This window comes from Zootoca vivipara, chromosome 4, assembly GCF_963506605.1.
Source record: "Zootoca vivipara chromosome 4, rZooViv1.1, whole genome shotgun sequence".
NCBI lineage: Eukaryota > Metazoa > Chordata > Lepidosauria > Squamata > Lacertidae > Zootoca > Zootoca vivipara.
In genome coordinates this window covers 35,151,685-35,169,626 of record NC_083279.1, presented here as the reverse complement: position 1 = coordinate 35,169,626, position 17,942 = coordinate 35,151,685, and the positions used below count along the sequence as shown (strand labels likewise).

At 41.1% G+C, this 17,942-nt stretch overlaps 1 protein-coding gene across 3 annotated transcripts in view; it reads right to left on the bottom strand.

Annotated features, from left to right (window-relative positions):
• TBL1X (transducin beta like 1 X-linked) overlaps positions 1-17,942 on the bottom strand; it is a 130,242-nt gene that overhangs the window by 78,778 nt on the left and 33,522 nt on the right. For 2 of the 3 annotated variants that reach the window (XM_035115968.2, XM_035115969.2), the window contains exon 2: positions 9,946-10,024. The exons of the other annotated variant lie outside the window; for it this stretch is intronic. The gene's annotated coding sequence lies outside the window, so the exon portion shown is untranslated. The remainder of the gene's footprint in view (positions 1-9,945; positions 10,025-17,942) is intronic. 3 annotated transcript variants of the gene reach the window in all.

Genomic DNA, 17,942 nt, shown 5'->3' with positions numbered 1-17,942 from the left:
GATGAGCACCAAAAAGCCAACTCACACAACTTGCTTCCCTCTCAATTAATACACACCCGGGTATTATTATTATTATTATTAGTCTTAATCTAGTAAACCATTTTGACACCAGGCATACTTCCCTAGGGAGCGCATTCCTCAAATGGGGAGCTGCCACTGAGAAGGGGCCTTCTTGTATTATCACCCTCCCCACCCTCCTAAGAGGAGGCAGAAAGAGAAGGACCTCTGATGACAAATGGGGAGTCTGAATGAGTTCCTAAGTATCAGAGGTTATTACGGCTACTCCTGAGTAACGACTCTCCACAAACTTGTCTTTCAGAGTCTTTATTGGTGCACATTATTTACAGTGTGATGAGCTGTCGGTTTAATGTCCGCGCTATTCCGTGTCAGAATCCGGCACTGCCCCTTTTCGCCCCTTGGACCAACATAAGAGCCTGGGGACAGCAAATCTCCTCCCTTTTCTCCTCCTCCTTAATTCTGCTGCCGGGGGAAAGGGTCTACACTCCGTCTTTTCCCTCTCCCCCCTTTCCGTCTCTCTCTCTTCCCGCCTGTGGAGCAGGGGCTCTTCCCTGCTGCCGGAGCCCTGGCTTTCCCTCTCTACTTCCTGACTCACTCCTTCAGACCCTGTGCTTCCATGGCTGCTTGGGGAGGAGCTGCTCTTGATGATAGGGGGAGGTTCTTTATACTCTCTCCCCCTTACACTATGGGAAGAGCAAGCCTTGGAGTATTGCGTTCCTAAGTGGAATAAGCCTTTAAAGGTCGAAACCAGACAGTGCAGTGTTAATACGCTCCTATTGTCTTATTGCCCATCAATTACCCATAATTTGTGTTAATACGCTCTGACTGTCTTATTATCCATAAATGAATGACCATATAGAGTACGAAGCAGTCATGTATCAAGACTTGATACAGGAGGAAGATTCTTTTATAAACATGTTTTGATTCAATTGGGCAAAGTGAATGATATAAAAGTGACAAAAGATCCATATAATCAGGCTGTTAAGATAAAACTGTGGCTTGGCATAATGGGGAGAATGTGGTGGAAATCCTATAGGACCAAATAACAGATGGAAAACAGTCAGAAGAAATCATAGTTTAGAACTAAGTTAGGCAGAAGCAGATAACTTGGAAGCAACATAATTTAGGTTATTTGTTTAAAATTGAATGTCATTGCAAAAACAACGCACCATTGACATAAAACAAACAAACACCTGTATATGAACTATACTTGCATCATACATGGAATTCATGCATCAAACACAATTGAACACATAGCAGTAAACATTTGTAACAACATACATCAGAAGCTGATTTACACAGAGCCATCGAGCTCAGAATATTCTGTAGTGACTGCCCTCTCCAACATTTCGCACAGTCTCCACTACAATAAGTTGCAATTGCTTATATCAACTTGTAACTAAGTTTCTGGTGCTGCAAACAAACCTGTCTGCCTTAAAAGTTAAAAAAAAAAACTATGCAAAACGGACTGCAAAAACTGACATTTTGAAGGCCTGTAAAGTCCAACAGCTTACTAAGAAATCCTTTTTTTAAAAAAAACTTTCTATGAAAGGGAGGATATTAAGCTGTGTAACAAACTCTCTCCACTTTATGACCAGATACACACAGGTTAATAAAGGCACCAGAATATCCACCCTGAATAGTGGTGTTCCAAAAAGCATTGTGTCGTAAATGTTCAAATATGTACGCTCTTGAATATATGTTTTTTTCCTTAATAAAGCTTTTCAAATCCAACAGGAAATCTCTAAAGAAGATTCAGCACTCTTGAGTTCAATTGTGTCTAAAAACAATCGTCTTGTGGCACCATGAATACGATAACAATAGAATTTATAAGATGAAATATACTCTAGTCACAAAAGCTTATGTGATAATGAATTTTGTTAGCCTTCAAAGGTGCCACAAGACTATTTATTGGTTTTGCTGCAGCAGACTAACTTGGATATCCATCTGGAAACTGTATTTAACATTTTTGTAGACAGGCCGTAAGCCAGAATTTGTGCTTCACACATGGTATTTGTTCAAATAAGCATCTTTTAGGATAATGACACTCTGTAGTCCCTGCTATCTTAGCCAATACACCCTGGATGGGAGTCCAATCTCTGTCTACAAATGAGGGTGGGGGTACCATAATGTGGGCATAATATAGATCTTAAAGCCTGATTTTGAATTATTGCTATAATTAGAAATGCAAATCATTCAGATCACACAGATCACTGCTGCCTACATTATTTGGGCAACGGTTTTTTACCCACACAAAAAAATTAACTGCGGAGACTACTAGATCTCCAGCATAACAAAACATGACGTTCAGAATTACCTATGCCAATCTGGAAGCAATAAATCTTGCAAGTGATTTATGCCTCTAACACCTTACTAACCAAGACCTCCAAGTCTTTAACACTGTTAAGATATTCTATTTCAGAGCTATCCCATGTGCCACTCAGGTTATTCTGATTTCTTATCCTGTTTTAGCGTTGCTGTGACAAACTACTGTTTTAAACTGTAGTTTAAATTGCTGTAACCCATCTTGGGACCTTAGAGTGAAAGGCAGGTAATTAATAACAACAAAATATAAATAACCCTGTGTGCCCTCGCTGACAAAAATAGCAGAAGCCCACACTTTTAAAGTACTGTGCACTTGTAAAGTGTTCTGTGGTTTTATCTTATACCTTAACATTATACACCCATGGCTCACTTCAAGTTGATTTGCTTGAAAGGCAAGTATAGGGGAATTGTTGCACCCTAGATAGTCTTGCAGCTGTCAGAGCAACAGGCGGGGGGAGGTTGGGTGGAAGACAGAAGGTATGAACTGATTTTTTCCAAAGAATTCACTGCACCATAACTAGGTGGTGACTGGCAGGCCTGCAATAAGCCCCATAAAAATGGCTTGCTAGAGGCTAGCCAGAAGGAGGGCAAGTACCTGTCCTTTGATTCGGTTACTAGCAAGAATGTGATGCTATCCATGATAGATACCATCCGCCTGTCATACTTGGAAATGTATTACTTATTCATTTGCTTTTGTATATAAATGTAACATTTTGTATTGGGAACCCATACAAGCAGTAGGACGTGAAACACGAATACTATACTCCCTTGCTTGAGAAAGGCAGCTGTAGACCTGCAAGACCCACCCGGTAGTTATACAAAGGGTGGAACAGATCTGGATAGATTTCCTGGCATATTTCCATGTTAAAATTTCCTACATTATATTGACAGATTCCCCTTTAAACATGTAGCACAGCTTTACACCCACCCGTTTCCCAAGATAGCTTGAACTTAAACACAAATTTCATTCTTCCCAACACTTGTGTTTCTTTTGATCCCTGAAATCAGGCAGGGAAGTGGTGGAAGGTGCACGCACACACACACAAAAAAACCCTGATTCCTCATTGTTTCAGCAACATCCTAGTGTTAATCACTTTATAAACAATTTCAGTTTCCTTCCCTTCCCGAAATATATATGTGAACAGAATGGGATGATACACACGCTTTAAATAAAAGTTTCAAACAACCAAACCAAAAATACACTTTAAATAAAGGAGGCTCTTATTACTGTGCCAACTCCTGGAATACAGGAATTTAAGTAACTGGATTGTTCTTTTTATTTTGATTATGTATTTTGTGGTCTTATATTATTATTTTATTCTGTGAAACACCCTGAGACCTTCGGGTATAGGGTAGTATATAAATTCCATAAATAAAATTATCATCATCATCTCACTAACCTTCAGTATCTTCAATATTCATTAACCAAATTTAGAATTAAGTACATTTGTGTTTTAGAGCTGGAAATGAATGTTGGCTTTTTACAAAAGAGTTAGCAAATGAATTAGTTTCAAATTTCCTTGTATATATGCAAACAAGGAAAGAGTATTCATGACAGCACACTGATCTATAAATAGGGCTTGTCAAGTGTATTTCTGAACGCAAATTTGAAACAGAGCCCAAGAGAGTCAGACTCTCTCTCTCCAACTATGTAAATTTACATCTTTCTGCTAGCCATAAATTTCATAAAATAATTCAGGATAAACGGTTCCCAAGGATACGACAAGTTGTGGTAAATTGCATAGCAAAAAGAACAAAACAGAAAAGTGCACTGCTACATGCAAACAAATAAACATTTAACCTATTTATTTGTTTTAAAGTTGTCTATACCACTCTTCCTATAAACATCTAAAGCAATATGCAGACATAAAAAGTGTAAAATATGCAAGACGAATCGAACTAAATAAAAATTGTCAGCACAAGAAACAGAAGCACTATTCTGCCAGTCACTTAAAAAGTTCATTGGAAAAGAAAGGTGCCAACAAGCCTTTGAAAAGATGCAGTAATAAGACCACATGGAACTCTTAGGAGAGGACATTCCAAAGCACTGGGGCCACAATGGGAAAGGCCCTGTTCCTTTAGAGGACCATTCTGATCTCCACAGAGGTGGAATTCAAAACATTTCACTGGCAGATATCAACTGCTGGGAAGTTCTATACAAGAGTATGAAAAATGTATTGACTGTAGATGCGCAGTCATTACCAACTATAATAGCTTTTATACAAAAGTGCTATAACGTCTCACTAAACAACTAAAAGGATAGACTGAAGAGCTGTTCCTAAGAACATACACAAAAAAGGACTGTAGTGTGTTTTAATTATGTGCATTGTTTAGAATTTTAATCTCTATTGCATATACAGTCATACCTCGTGTTGCGTCATGTTGTGCCATATCGCACTGTGCACCTGCGCAGATGCAGTGCTTCGAGTTGCAGGCATTTCACGTTACGGATGGGCTTCCGGAATGGATCCCGTCTGTAACACGAGGTACCACTGTAGTTTCTAAGGCATGGGCCCAGTTCAGTCAATCGGCAACCTTCACACAATTGTCGGAGCTCATGAATCAGCATGCTTATGATACATCAGAAGTTATGTAGAGAGAATCGCATGGTTAGACAATAGATGTGCAATTTTGTGTGATCATGGCAACCCTTCACTCTTTTAGTCACTACAGGGGTGCAATTTGTGATGGTCATGTATGAATGGTATTTCACCGAGGAACTAGATCATAGGAACTCACCTTCTCATAAGCCACAGTGTATTGCAAGCCTACACTTTCTCAGACAGGTGATCATGTGAGGCTACTGGTCACTGCAACTTCATCTTAGTATGGTAAAGTATGCGTTTGAAAATGCAATTTGGTTAAATTTTATTTTGGATTGTAAACAGTAAAATAAGTGTTGGGAATATCGTTCCCATACGAAATTGCTTAATTAAAGAGAACGAAGATCTTGGAAACGGCCTCATTCCCAAGTTGTGCCACCAACACTAGGAAATCACCTTTTCAGGCACAGAAGCTGTTGAGCTGCTGAACAATGCAAGAATTTCTACACGGTCGTCAGTTCTATACAACCAATTTTTTGGGTAACTGAGAGTTTATTTGCATGTAACCCACCTGTATACACAGGGATGCAAATAAACCCCCAGTCACTCAGCAAATTGGTTGTACAAGAAGACAATTATCCCAGAACATTGAGAATCATGATTAACAGTCCAAAAATACAATTAACAATCCAATTTAACTACCGGTAGTGCCTGGTTCCATGGCAAGTTAGTACAGGGAGAAAATTCTTCCAACCAGCTTTCCATTCAGGGAGTAAGACGCATTATAGTAATCCATTCTCTTGATCAACAAAGAATCAAAGATGATGCTATTAAGATGCTTTCTGGTATAAAGATCATTTGGGATTTTCAGGCACTACACACTCTGATTTCTTCTGATTAGGAGCAAACTATAGTCTGTTGCTTCAGCTGTACTGAACAACCTATCATTTGCGTAGACTATGGTTTGTCAGCAAACCAGAACTTCAAATCATAATTTGAACTGGAATTATAATCCTGATTTGCAAACACAGAGCTCATTAGACTGGAATAGACCATAAGGTTATCAAGTTCATTGCCTCCCCCAGGCAGCATCTTCTATACCTAACTCACCTCCTTAATTAACACAGACCACCCATCATAATCCAAACTACAGAGCAAAACAAGAATAAACCAGGAATGTTACTTTAGGTCATTCAAGCAAACAAGCAAAGATATTTATATTTGAGAATTAGATTGTTCTAGCTTTCTTTGGACACAGGTAGTAGAAAAGGAAATGTAGAGGCTAGATGGGAAATGTGTACAGTACACGTTTTTCAACAACGTTGTGTTTTGAAGGAGCATTCCATATTGGGAATAACAATTGCTGCAACAATAATATTTTTATTTTCTTGGAAATGTGTTTTTTTTATATAAAGGTTGCCTTCCACCTTCATTCACGCAAAAAGCACATAAGCTGGTTTCTTACATATCACACCACCCATTATTATTTTTTAGCACTTACTTTAAAATGGATCAATTATCCAACTGCTTTTTCTCCATGTATCTTAAAAGCGATCAAAAGCCTGCCTCCCATAAAGTAGCTTTGTTCTCTTACTGACTATCCCAGCACAAACATCACCCTAAATTGGAGGGAGGGGGGAAGCATACCATGTTGTTGTTTTTTGGAATACAAAGGCATTTCCCCTCCCCTTAATTAACTTGGCTCGTTTGTGAGGATCTGTTTGGCCAATCTAATTATTTTGATTCCAATTTCCAGCCTTATCAGGGGCTCAGTGGTGCAAGAAATCAAAATGCGTGTCTTCTCCATATGTGGCAATCTAAAAAGCTAACTGCTTCTCATTTGCTGAGCCATCACTGCATGGCCCAGGGGGCCCGTCAGATTAGAATTTACATTTACGTTCAGTCTTCTAGAGCTGGCTTGAAAGGGTTTTCCCCATGTACTGAGGCTGAGCATTTCATATTATACCATTTCAGATATGCTGCTTCTTGTTGCATCATCTGTCAAACCGCAGCAAATTCAAACAAGGAGCAGTGTTCTAGTAGAGATTTAAGCAAATTCCTCCATTTTTTTTAAAGAAAGGTATCTGACATCTTTTATTTCAATATACTTTAAAATGTCACTAAACCAACCTTGCAAAAAAGCCCTCTCGGTGGGACCAATTTTGTGAAACTCCGGAGCAGTAAGCACACAGCAAAAAATAGCAACCGGGCAGAGGTTAATTTCACTGAGGAAAGACCCACTGTGAATGTAGCCAGCCAGCTGTCATTTAGGCCCAAGTTTATTGGTCTTCTACATCACATAACCAACCTCAGAAACTTCTGGGTTGTGCTCCATCACAGCTTCGTGTTACATGAACATATCAGTTTCTCCGAGGAAATAGAATAACACAGGAGCACTGTGACCGGCAAAAAATATTCAAGGTATTTTACAAACTCTCGCACAAGCCATAATGTTGGCTAATATTTAAACGCTCAGTTCAGCCAATCAAGGATTTTGGCATTTTTCTTATGGGTCAACACAGCCTCTCTTCCTCAAAATGAAAAACTATGTAGCTCTTGCAAGGTCAATGTCCAACAGTATTAGTAATAAAAATAGTATCAATTAAACGCCACAAGCATAATAAGAGTAATTTGCATGTTTAGCGCAAGAGCTGTAGGCTTTTATTTCCTCCCATTTTTATTAGAAATATAATATGTTTGGCAAGTTGTCCGGCCTCCCTTATGATGATGAATGCTGTAACAGACAATTTGCTGTATCTTTAGAGAAATGGTCAATTCAATTACATTACGCCAGAAGCTCTCCTATCCTTCTTTGCCAAATGTCTTTGCTGTACCCTGCTACAGACAGCCCATTTGTATTCCAGCACAGTGGGACACTTGTTTTATTGACGCATACAGCTCTACTTAGGTACTTTCAACAGAACACTATTTCACTCCTCCAGCTCTCCGTTTCCTACCTGCACATTCATACGCTTTCCCCCTCCGATTATTAGGAGTTTCAGCTTTAGTGACTCCAATGCATACGCATTACTAATTATGTGCCTGAAACCAAGAAGCTATCAGCAAACAACAACAAAATACTTTTGCATCCAATTATGGGAAAAAGCTCTTTTGGGGAGCTGGAGGGGGGCGTCGGCAGTAGCAACACTTTCCAATTTAGATGATTTAAACACTGCATTTAAAGCAGGGCCTCAGATTCCGCCTTTGAGAGTACACCACTAATTGCTTCTGTTTCCCCCATTACTGCAGGAGCTGGTTTTCCTCAAATGGATCAGCCGAGACGCTTTCTAAATATGAGAACAGCGAATGCGCACACATGTCAGGCCAAGCCCCATCAGTAATAAACTTGTTTTCAGGTCACCTGAAAAGGATGCCCACTATTTATACCGCAACTTCCTCATATCCCTTCACACCCCCACCTCCCAAACTATCAGTCAAGGTATACCAGTTTAGCAACTCATTAACTACAGTCTCTCTTTTAATTTACTTTGGTTGGTGAGAAAACCCGCACCTGCTCTCCACTACAAAGACTCACTGTGTGCAAGAAGGAGAATTAGCATTATGTCGACAGCTTCTGATTGGAGCCAAGCGAAATCCGTAGAAATATAAACCTATTCCATTTATCACAGGCACAGAATCATCATAAAAAGCAACCTGCTAGTCCCCAGGAATCACTTAAAACATCCAACCTCTAAACGAGCTTGTAAAACAACAGATTGTTCGTCTACTTCTAAATGCTTCAGCAGTGGTCATGATCAATTATCGTATTTACAACCTTGTAAAGCAGCAGTGTCTATATATTTAAACACTTAGGCCACGCACATGGATTAGAATTCCTCCCTGCCCCCACTCAGCAAGATATACAGTAAATCTAATAAGATATTTAACCATGGCTGCAAACTTTCATCTGTTCATTAGTTATGATTCTGCTAGGTAATCTGCTTAGTGCCAATTATTATCTGTGAGGACAACCACTAAATATCTTGCAAAACAGAACACAGCAAACTGGTAAACAAAGTCGGTAAACCAAGGTTTGGACATAACAAAACTAAAATTGCTCTGCTGCAATTTCTCTATTACGGCTTTATTGGTTTATTTTAAGTGGCAAATGAATATTTCAATCAAATAAGTGAAACAAAGCAAAACTAACGTAAGTCTATACACAGTTGCACGAGAGTAGGCCTCAACGCAGATACTGTAAATTTCCAGGATTAGCTGCTCATGTATTTATTTCTTAAAACTTACAGGCAGCTTGGTTGTAAAAACAAACACCCCAACCATCCTCCAAGTCCAAGCTGTTTACAAAAATGTAGTAAATGCTACATCTACTCAAGGAATACAACCAGTTGTTTTAATTCAACAGGGTAATAAACACTAATACCCGGTACATTTCACAGAAAAGCGGAATTGTGTTGTATATTAATCTCTGTAGTAGGGGCAACATAGTTAGCTTCACTATAGAAAATGCAACCTTCACTCACTGCATAAATAAGATGAAATCATAGCTTTTTTGCAGTTTTCTCAGGTTCAGTAAATACTGGTGCAGCAGAATAACACTGGATATATCTTGATTACAATAAATATAGTTGGTATACCAATCAGTGGCAATAAATGCCGTAAATTTGACATGTTCATGAATGGTGTTCGTTCCCATGTAATGTCAAACCGTGCAGTTTGCCATCCTGGTTTAGAGGGTTTGTGAAAACCATAGTTTACAGTTTGTGAGGGGAGTCTAGGAGCACACACCTCTTCCATATAACACCAAACAATGGTTTGCAATTACATTTAATTCAACTCACTGTTAAGTTATTCAGGCTATAACTTGCAAGATGGACATTTGCCTAGTGTATTGGTCAGAACAGCAACAAAGTTCCATTTCATTAAACCTGAATTCACGCTATAATTCCAAAAGAATAAGACTAATTGCTTTACATATTCAAGTACAATACACACTGGACATATTCCAACAAAAGTTAAGCTATTTTAAGCTCCACTGGTTTCAATTGATCATGCCCATTGCAATTATACAATAGGAAAATAATGTCAGTAATTCACTTACTCTGGGGGAGGGGGGGATGCTGTCAAATCCCCAGCTTTCCCCAATTTCACTTCAGGCCAGTTTTCTCTCTTTTGATACCCTGTTCAAAACATAAAAACAAAAGCAGATTTATTACTACTACTCAAGATTAAAAACTACTCAAAATACTCTTAAAATGGAAAGAACAGAAGCAAAACCATATTATCCAAGGATACCGTCAATCAAAAAAGGCTGCTCAGATTACTCTTTGCATAGATGTTGTTCTTAGATTCACATTGCTCCCCATTATTTCTGCCAAGGTAGAAAGTTGCACAGACCATGTTGGCCGTGTTCAGATGTAATGACAAACCATGGCTTGCCTTTATGAGAATGAGCAGGTATGAGTCCTGACGCACAGTCCCTCTTGCACAGAAGGGTAGGAATCTTCTGGTCCCCGTTTGTGGAATCTTAGTCTCCCCTAGTTTCTCATCACTGTGCAAGAAGGGAGGGAGGGGAGTTGGAAGAATGAAAAGCCACAGTGTGCTCTCATGGCACCATGGTTTGGAGTTACACCTGGGCAAAGCAGTAGTGCCCTTTTTATGTGTAGAAACTGAAAGAAGCCTTGAGCACAGATATAACTTATAAAGTACTTTTAATATGATTTGGGCACACCATGCTCCTTCTTGGGTAGTTTGTCCACCTTTGGTTCCCACCCTGCACTCAGCTCTCGCTTGTGTCAGCATGAGACACCAAAGGAAACAACTTCAACTGGCCAGCTAAACCAGGTCAGGGTAGCCGATGGGTCTCAAACCCTCAGTGAAGCAGCATGTGAAGACAGGCTCTGGTGGACTGGGCAGATGAGACCAATAGCGGTTCCAATGGCGAAAGAGCCAAGCACCTGTGCGCATTAAACCATAGCTTATTTTAAACTGTGGTTTAACGTTTTGTGAAAACCAACTCACTGGCTGCAAATACAGAGCTTGGGCCAATCATTTTACTTTGCCTTCCAGCACTGCATACCATTTCTCAATTCTAGCTGCAAATACATAGTACTGAACTTAGCAAGAGTGGGAAGCTAATTCTCGTTGCATAAATCTGTATGCTCAACAATTGAAAACTTGATTATAGGATACTGTACTGTACAGAAGTTAAATGATGGTTTGTGCCCTGGTAAAAAGTGGCTGGAATTAATAATATCCATGTTGCATGGTGCATTCCACTGTCCTGCAAGTGCTTTCCAAACACAAAAGAGCTGTATGAATCAAGTATTCCTGTGCAGAGGCTGAACCATGTGGCTGCATGGATTCAATTTTATTTTGGAGAGGACAACAGTTCAGTAGTCCTGCTATGTCATCCTTCAACTACTCTACACGTTTGCTCTGAACAGCTGCTTTCCTTTCATTCTGATGACATACGGGGGGCGGGGGGGGAGTGCTCCTGCCAATTCATCTATGACAAGCTAGTGTTGAGCTGAATCACAAGCCCCAGCTTCTCAATCCCACTCGTGGTGTGCAATGCTCCCACTGCTTCCATCAATACTTCATGGCAGGGGCTCTGAAGATGGGCAAAGGTGACTCACTGGCCCCATTCAAACATAATGCTGTGCATCGTAGTGTATTAATAGCAAGCCACACTATCTTCTCCCCTCTCCTTTTCTGAGGTCACTGAACGCTTTCATATCCAATTTCCATTAATCACAGTCTAGCATCTCATCAGAACCCTAAACTGTGGTTTGTTATCTACGGTATGGTTAAATAAATCTGCCTCATAATCCATGATGGTTTGTTTCAAACTTTGTTTGTCAGATTCAGACAATATAACAAACAGCAGTGACCTTAGCTGTAAACAAAATCTTCCAAATTCCTCCCCACAATGTGATGAAGAAAGGGTGGGTGGGTGAACCTGAGACTCAGTCCAGCTTCCTACTAAAATGATGGTTTACCATGGCATTTAAATCAGATCAGTGTGTTGGTGGCAGGGAAAGCATAGCATAGCACAGGAAACAGGGACTTTCCTGGGCATTTTACTGACATCCCCTCTCTTCAAGCACTGTGCAACCTACAACTCACTTCTTCTGCAGTTGCAAAGGTTGGGAACAGCCCCAGAAAAAGCAAATGAAAAGCTCAGTTGGGGCAGGTTGAGTCTATTGAGCCTCACTCTCATATTGATCTGAAGTACTGAGTTTAGAATACTTTAAGTCAGAGGTTTTCAACCTTTTTGGGCCCACGGCTCCCTTGACCAACTACATTCTTTCTGCGGCACCCCTGTGGGCCTCAGGAGTCCAGTTATGTCACCCCTTGCCTACAGAGCTGGCAGTCCCTCACTGCTTTTTGAACTTCCTCCCTTGTGAAGTGTTCCCTCAACCTCCTCTGCTCTCCCCTCTCCTTGGGAGTCCTCCTGGCAGCCACTGCTGCCACCCCGGTCTGAGCCGAGAGGTGCCTCCTCACATTGCCCCAAAAGGGCCTGGGAAGCACCCCCTGGCCAGCCCCAGTGGCACCATTCGCCTGTAGCCAGAGCTGCTGCAACAAACAGCTGCACAAGCCTTTGGGAGGCAGAGACACGAAAGGAGTGAAGGAGTGTTGCCTGTGGCCACCATTCAAGGCACCCCAGGGTGCCACAGCACACTGGCTGAAAACCATTGCTTTAAGCTTAAGAGAAGGCAGAATGTAAAGTTTACCAAACTGAAGGACATCATCCTCTTTCTATGCTCCTCCCGATGGGAACATGCAGATGGAGACAGATATACCCCTGCTTCAAGTCATTTACATACTGTCATCTCTTGTACATTATTTACTACAAAGCTCGATGACTAAGCTCTTTGGTGACGAAACGTCTGATTACCGGAATGGCGTCCGAGCACTGAACCACTGGTGTATCACAAGTGGACTCTTTATTACTGCTTTTGCAATTGTTTAAGAAAAAAACTATATTGGAAAGAAACTAGTTTTGCCATTTTTATGGACATTGATTGTTTGTTTACAGATAGTTGCCTTGGTGATATTATGTTGCGTCGATTGCAGTAGTATTTGTTTCACCACCCTGTTCATTGTTTTAGTGTATGAAAAAAGTCAAGACCCAAGTATCCCCAGGCATGCACCTCCAGATGGTGGAGACACCAGGTGCAATCCCGGCAGCTTCATTTGGTTGCAAGTGGCCGATAGCCAGGTACAAAATGTGCCTGGCGAATTTCGAACACTGTTTTTTCAATATGTAATAATAATAATAATAATAATAATAATAATAATATATTATTATTTATAACCTGCCCATCTGGCCGGGCTTCCCCAGCCACTCTGTATTTCCTCCAAAGAGCTCAAGGTGGTGTGCACGGTTTTCCCTGTCCTCGTTTCATCCTCAACACAGCCCTGTGAATTAGGTTAGGTTGAGAGGCAATGGCATCAGTAGTGGACTTCATGGGTGAGTGAGGGTTTAAACTCTGGTCTCCTAAGTTCTAATCCAACACTCTAACCACTACACAATACTGGCTTTCAATATGACACCATTATAAACAAAACCCAACTAAAGAGACTTACAAGTTACATAAAAATTTCTATTCAGAAGAAAACTTGTCATAAGAACTTAAAACCAATCTTTATTCAAGTAAAATAATCACCAGTGGAAAAGATTTCGGTATGCAAATTCTTTCACAAATGTTTACTGCAGAGAACTGCAGGGAACCTTGCCTCTAGAAGAGTGCCTATAACCCCTTTCAGGATGCAGACTCCCCCAACCTGATAGCCTCCAAATGTTTTGGACTACAACTCACATCATCCCTAGCCAGCAGTGACCAACATCTGCGGGGCACCAGGTTGGCGAAGGTTGGCTTAATGCATGTCTTTCCTAACCTCACATCCTTCCTTCTGAAAACATGAACAGGGATACCAAAATGCCCCTCCTCACCCCACCAAAGTAGGGTGAGCTGTGAAAGAATCTAGATAGACGTTAACTGAAAATACTATCTGAAGAGCCAGCCAAAACCCTAAGGCATTTCATGCTGATATGTTTCTGTGCTGGGTAAGAAAGAATTTAGTTGCAGCACGCTCCAACTGCAGACTGAAATCTCCTTAACACAATTTTCCAGTGACATTACTTTAAGGTTACCAGATTTTTTTCAAGGAATCTGGGGACTCTTTAAATAAATTGTGTGTGTGTGTGTGTGTGTTTAAAAAAAATTAAGAAGTACAGTAATATCTTCTCTTCTGTCGTCTCCTCTGTTGCACGGCTTTCCCTGCCCACCTGTGGGTATCTTCTACACAGGCATCAGCAGAGTTTAAGACTACGACTGTGGGATGGTCACAGAATCACAGATTTGGGAAGGACCTCTGAGGGGCATCTAGGCCAACCCCTTGCAATGGAGGTTCCTCAATAAGAGCAGCCACAACTTAAAAGAACATAAGGCTTCCCTGCTCCATTTACACCTATTGTGACACAGAAGGTATCCCCCCCAAGCCCCATCCCACCAATCTCTCTCTTTTTATCAAAGGGAAGGGGAGGGAGGCAAGCAAACAAACAGAGGTAGCCTCTTAATTTGGTTAAGGTTCCTTTTTTAATAAGAAGGGAACAAGAAAGCTGTTTAGGGGGAACCAAGATAAACACCCCCAAAATAAACATAAAACATCCCTCCCCTTTTATTTTTTTGCTAGTGGGGGTGGGTTCAAGGGAAGAAAAATGAAACAGCAGCACATGATGTATAGGGCTGGGGAACCAAATGTGTGAAAAGACAAAGGGAGAATTGGGAAGTGCTTGTGGGTAAGGAGGAAAAAATGGGGAGACACACAATGACACAGAGAAGGGAGGGAGGGAAGGCAGTCCAATGTAGCTCACAAACCTGCAGAATGGAGCAAAAGAGGCAAGACAATCCCCCCCCACCCTTTACTTTGAAGCAACAGCCTCTGTCTGGGAGAGTGAAGGGAAGGCTCGAGGCAGCATCCTGCTTTCTGCCGGCTTGGTAGCTCAGCTCACAAGCAGGCAGAATGCAGGAAAGGGGGCTTTAAAGGCATGAAAAAGTGCTCCTTCTTCCTCTTGAGCCAGCAGGAGAGACAGGGTAGCTTGCAAAGATGTCACGCAGGGAGGCTTCTTCCCTGCACCTCAGCTCTGCAGGTCCAAAGAACAGCCTTGCCTCTCCTGCTCAAGCAAGTGAGGAGGAGGAGCAGGGCAGTTTGCAGAGCTGATGGAGAGGGAGGTTTCTTTTCACACATCAGCTGATAGGCGGGAAAGTTGCAGCAAAGCCCAGTTGCACCTCCGGCTCTAGAGGAGACCCGCTCTGGAGCTGTAGCGGATGATTGCTTCGGGCTCTGCGGAGGGTCTGGAAGTCCCCAGGTATATGATTAATCCGGGGACATCTGATAACCATACATTACCTGCTATGGTACTTTGGTTCGGTTCAGTTCGGTTCAATTTATTGTGTCTCGTGAACAGCCATTACACACATGAAAATAATAACACGAATATGTTTACATTCACAGGACTACTTAAACACCAATAATTATCTAATTTGCAAATTTGTAAGTGTATTAGCAAAATCCTAACAAATACTTAAAATCCACTGTATTTGTGATGCATTTCATATTTTATATGAGGCTGTAATGCTATACTCACTTACCAGGGAGTAAGTCCAGTTGAACTCGGTTGCAATTGAGTATAGGATTGCATTGCAAGAGTATTGTAACTGTTTCAACTGGAATCCATTTGGTGTAGGTCCACCGATGGACAGTATCCATCAGCAGAACAGCTAAGTGGGCAAACTCCCCTCCATAGGAAACTCCAGCCCCCAAATTGTCTCCCATACATTCTCCCATTTTGTCATCAGAGATACACCTTTTCGATGCAACCACTTTTAATGTTTTGTTGTTTTAATGTTTTGTTGTTAATGTTTTGTTGTTACATTAAAACTACATTTTATTTTAGAGACACATAATTGCACATATAAACCAAAAACCCGTAACGTTAGTCTATAAAAACTACTGGGGTTTCCTTCACAATCATCTGCCTGTTGCAATGAGCATCAATAGGGCAGAGAACCTATTTGCTCAAAGATGTACAAATAAATGGTTATGTCAACATAGCAATTATGCAACATTTTCCATCCTTAGATGTCCTAATACATAATAAAGGAAGTAATGATTAACTCAGTTTTACAGCAGCTCAGCAACATCAGTGCTATAAAGACAACATTTCGAAAAGCAGATATGTAGAACGGCTTTATGTTTGATGCAAACAGCTGAGAGGATACGGATGTCAGGACTGGGCCAGATTGATGGATACGACCATACCCAAAACTTGCCTAGAGCAGAAGTTGCTGGACTATGACTCCCATAATTCCTGATCAGTACTGCTGATGTATGTTGGAAGAAGGCTACAGGGCTTCCCAACCCTGCCGTACAATATGTCCTTGAGCTTGAGAAACTGATGCCTGAAGGACAGATATGCAAAGGATTCTGCTCTTTTGATCAGGCATGGGAAGAAGGCTTCATACTTCCTGCCAATCTCAAGGGCCAGAATTTTGCCCCCCCCCCCCGGCCCAATTCTCTTCTGAGCCTAAGCACACACAGGCAATGCTCGACCCTCTTCTGCTTAAAGCCTCAAAGCCCTTGACTCTGAGAGTGGTTTATGCTTCCACTTATGCCTTTGAGTTGCGCTTCCTCTTTTTAAGGGTATGCAAGAGGGTCCCTCCTTCTCAGAAGAGAAGTGAAAGCAGTCATACAGGTCCAGAATCAGATGTTCTCTTCTTCAGCGGACGTGTTTTTGATGGAAAAAAGACCTTTTTAGGGATTCCAAATCATAGTACAGTCGTACCTTGGTTGATGAACGCCTTGCTACTCGAACGTTTTGGCTCCTGATCGCAGCAAACCTGGAAGTGAGTGTTCCAGTTTGCAAACATTCTTTGGAACCCAAACGTCCGACACTGCTTCCTTGGCTTCCGATTGGCTGTAGGAGCTTCCTGCAGCCAATCGGAAACTGCACTTTGGTTTCCGAACGTTTTGGAAGTCGAATGGACTTTCGGAACAGATTCCATTCGACTTCCGAGGTACAACTGTATTAGAATCATAGTATTGTAGAGTTGGGAGGGACACTTGAGGATTGTGCAATTCAGGAATATGCAGCTGTCCAATACAAGGATCAAACATGCAACTTTGGCATTAACAGCAAAGAGGCTCACAAGGAAGCCTAAATGCCACGTCAGCTGCCCAAATTTATGTTGGGGCACGCACTTACATCAGAAATATGCCTGAAAATGGCCCAATGATTGCCAAAAGGGCAACATATTTTGGACGGAGGGAGTAATATTTACAAAAAGTGCTAGGTACCTGTATTTGAAGTCACCATCTAATTCAGCAATTCACTGACTAGCCCATTAATGCTTCATAGTGAAGCTATTTGAAATAGACTCCAAGCAAAGTAATGTTGATCTTGGGCCCTACATTTTGTTTAATTCTTCATCTACAGCAGGCATGTCAAACCTGCGGCCCTCCAGATGTTTTGGACTACAATTCCCATCTTCCCCAACCACTGGTCCTGCTAGCTAGGGATCATGGGAGTTGTAGGCTAAAACATCTGGAGGGCCGCAGGTTTGACATGCCTGATCTACAGTACTCTAATTGTATTCTAAACCAGAGAAGGGGTGTCATCCTTCATTATATACAAATAACTGTGCATCTTCATGTTCATCAATATTCTGTAGTACCCAACTGTTATTCTTACACATTATTATGCATTTTTCAGAAAGACCCAATTATCCAGACCCTAGATCCTGGGATTATTGAATTATTATTCTTCAATTCAAATTAAAAGAACAAAGAGCAGATTAGAGTTGTAATAAAAACAAGTTTCTTGACTAAACCCAATTCTAAAAATCTGTACAGTAAAACCTTGCACCCCTCAAAGTCTATAAACAGTTATACCATTCAGAACCAGATTTCTTTCTCGTTATCTTTACTTTCTGGTTTAACAAGCATTGTTCATCCTATTGGTCCTGAATATTAAAAATGCATTTTAACCATACAAGCCCATCAGGTCATGGATAATATGCAGTATTCATG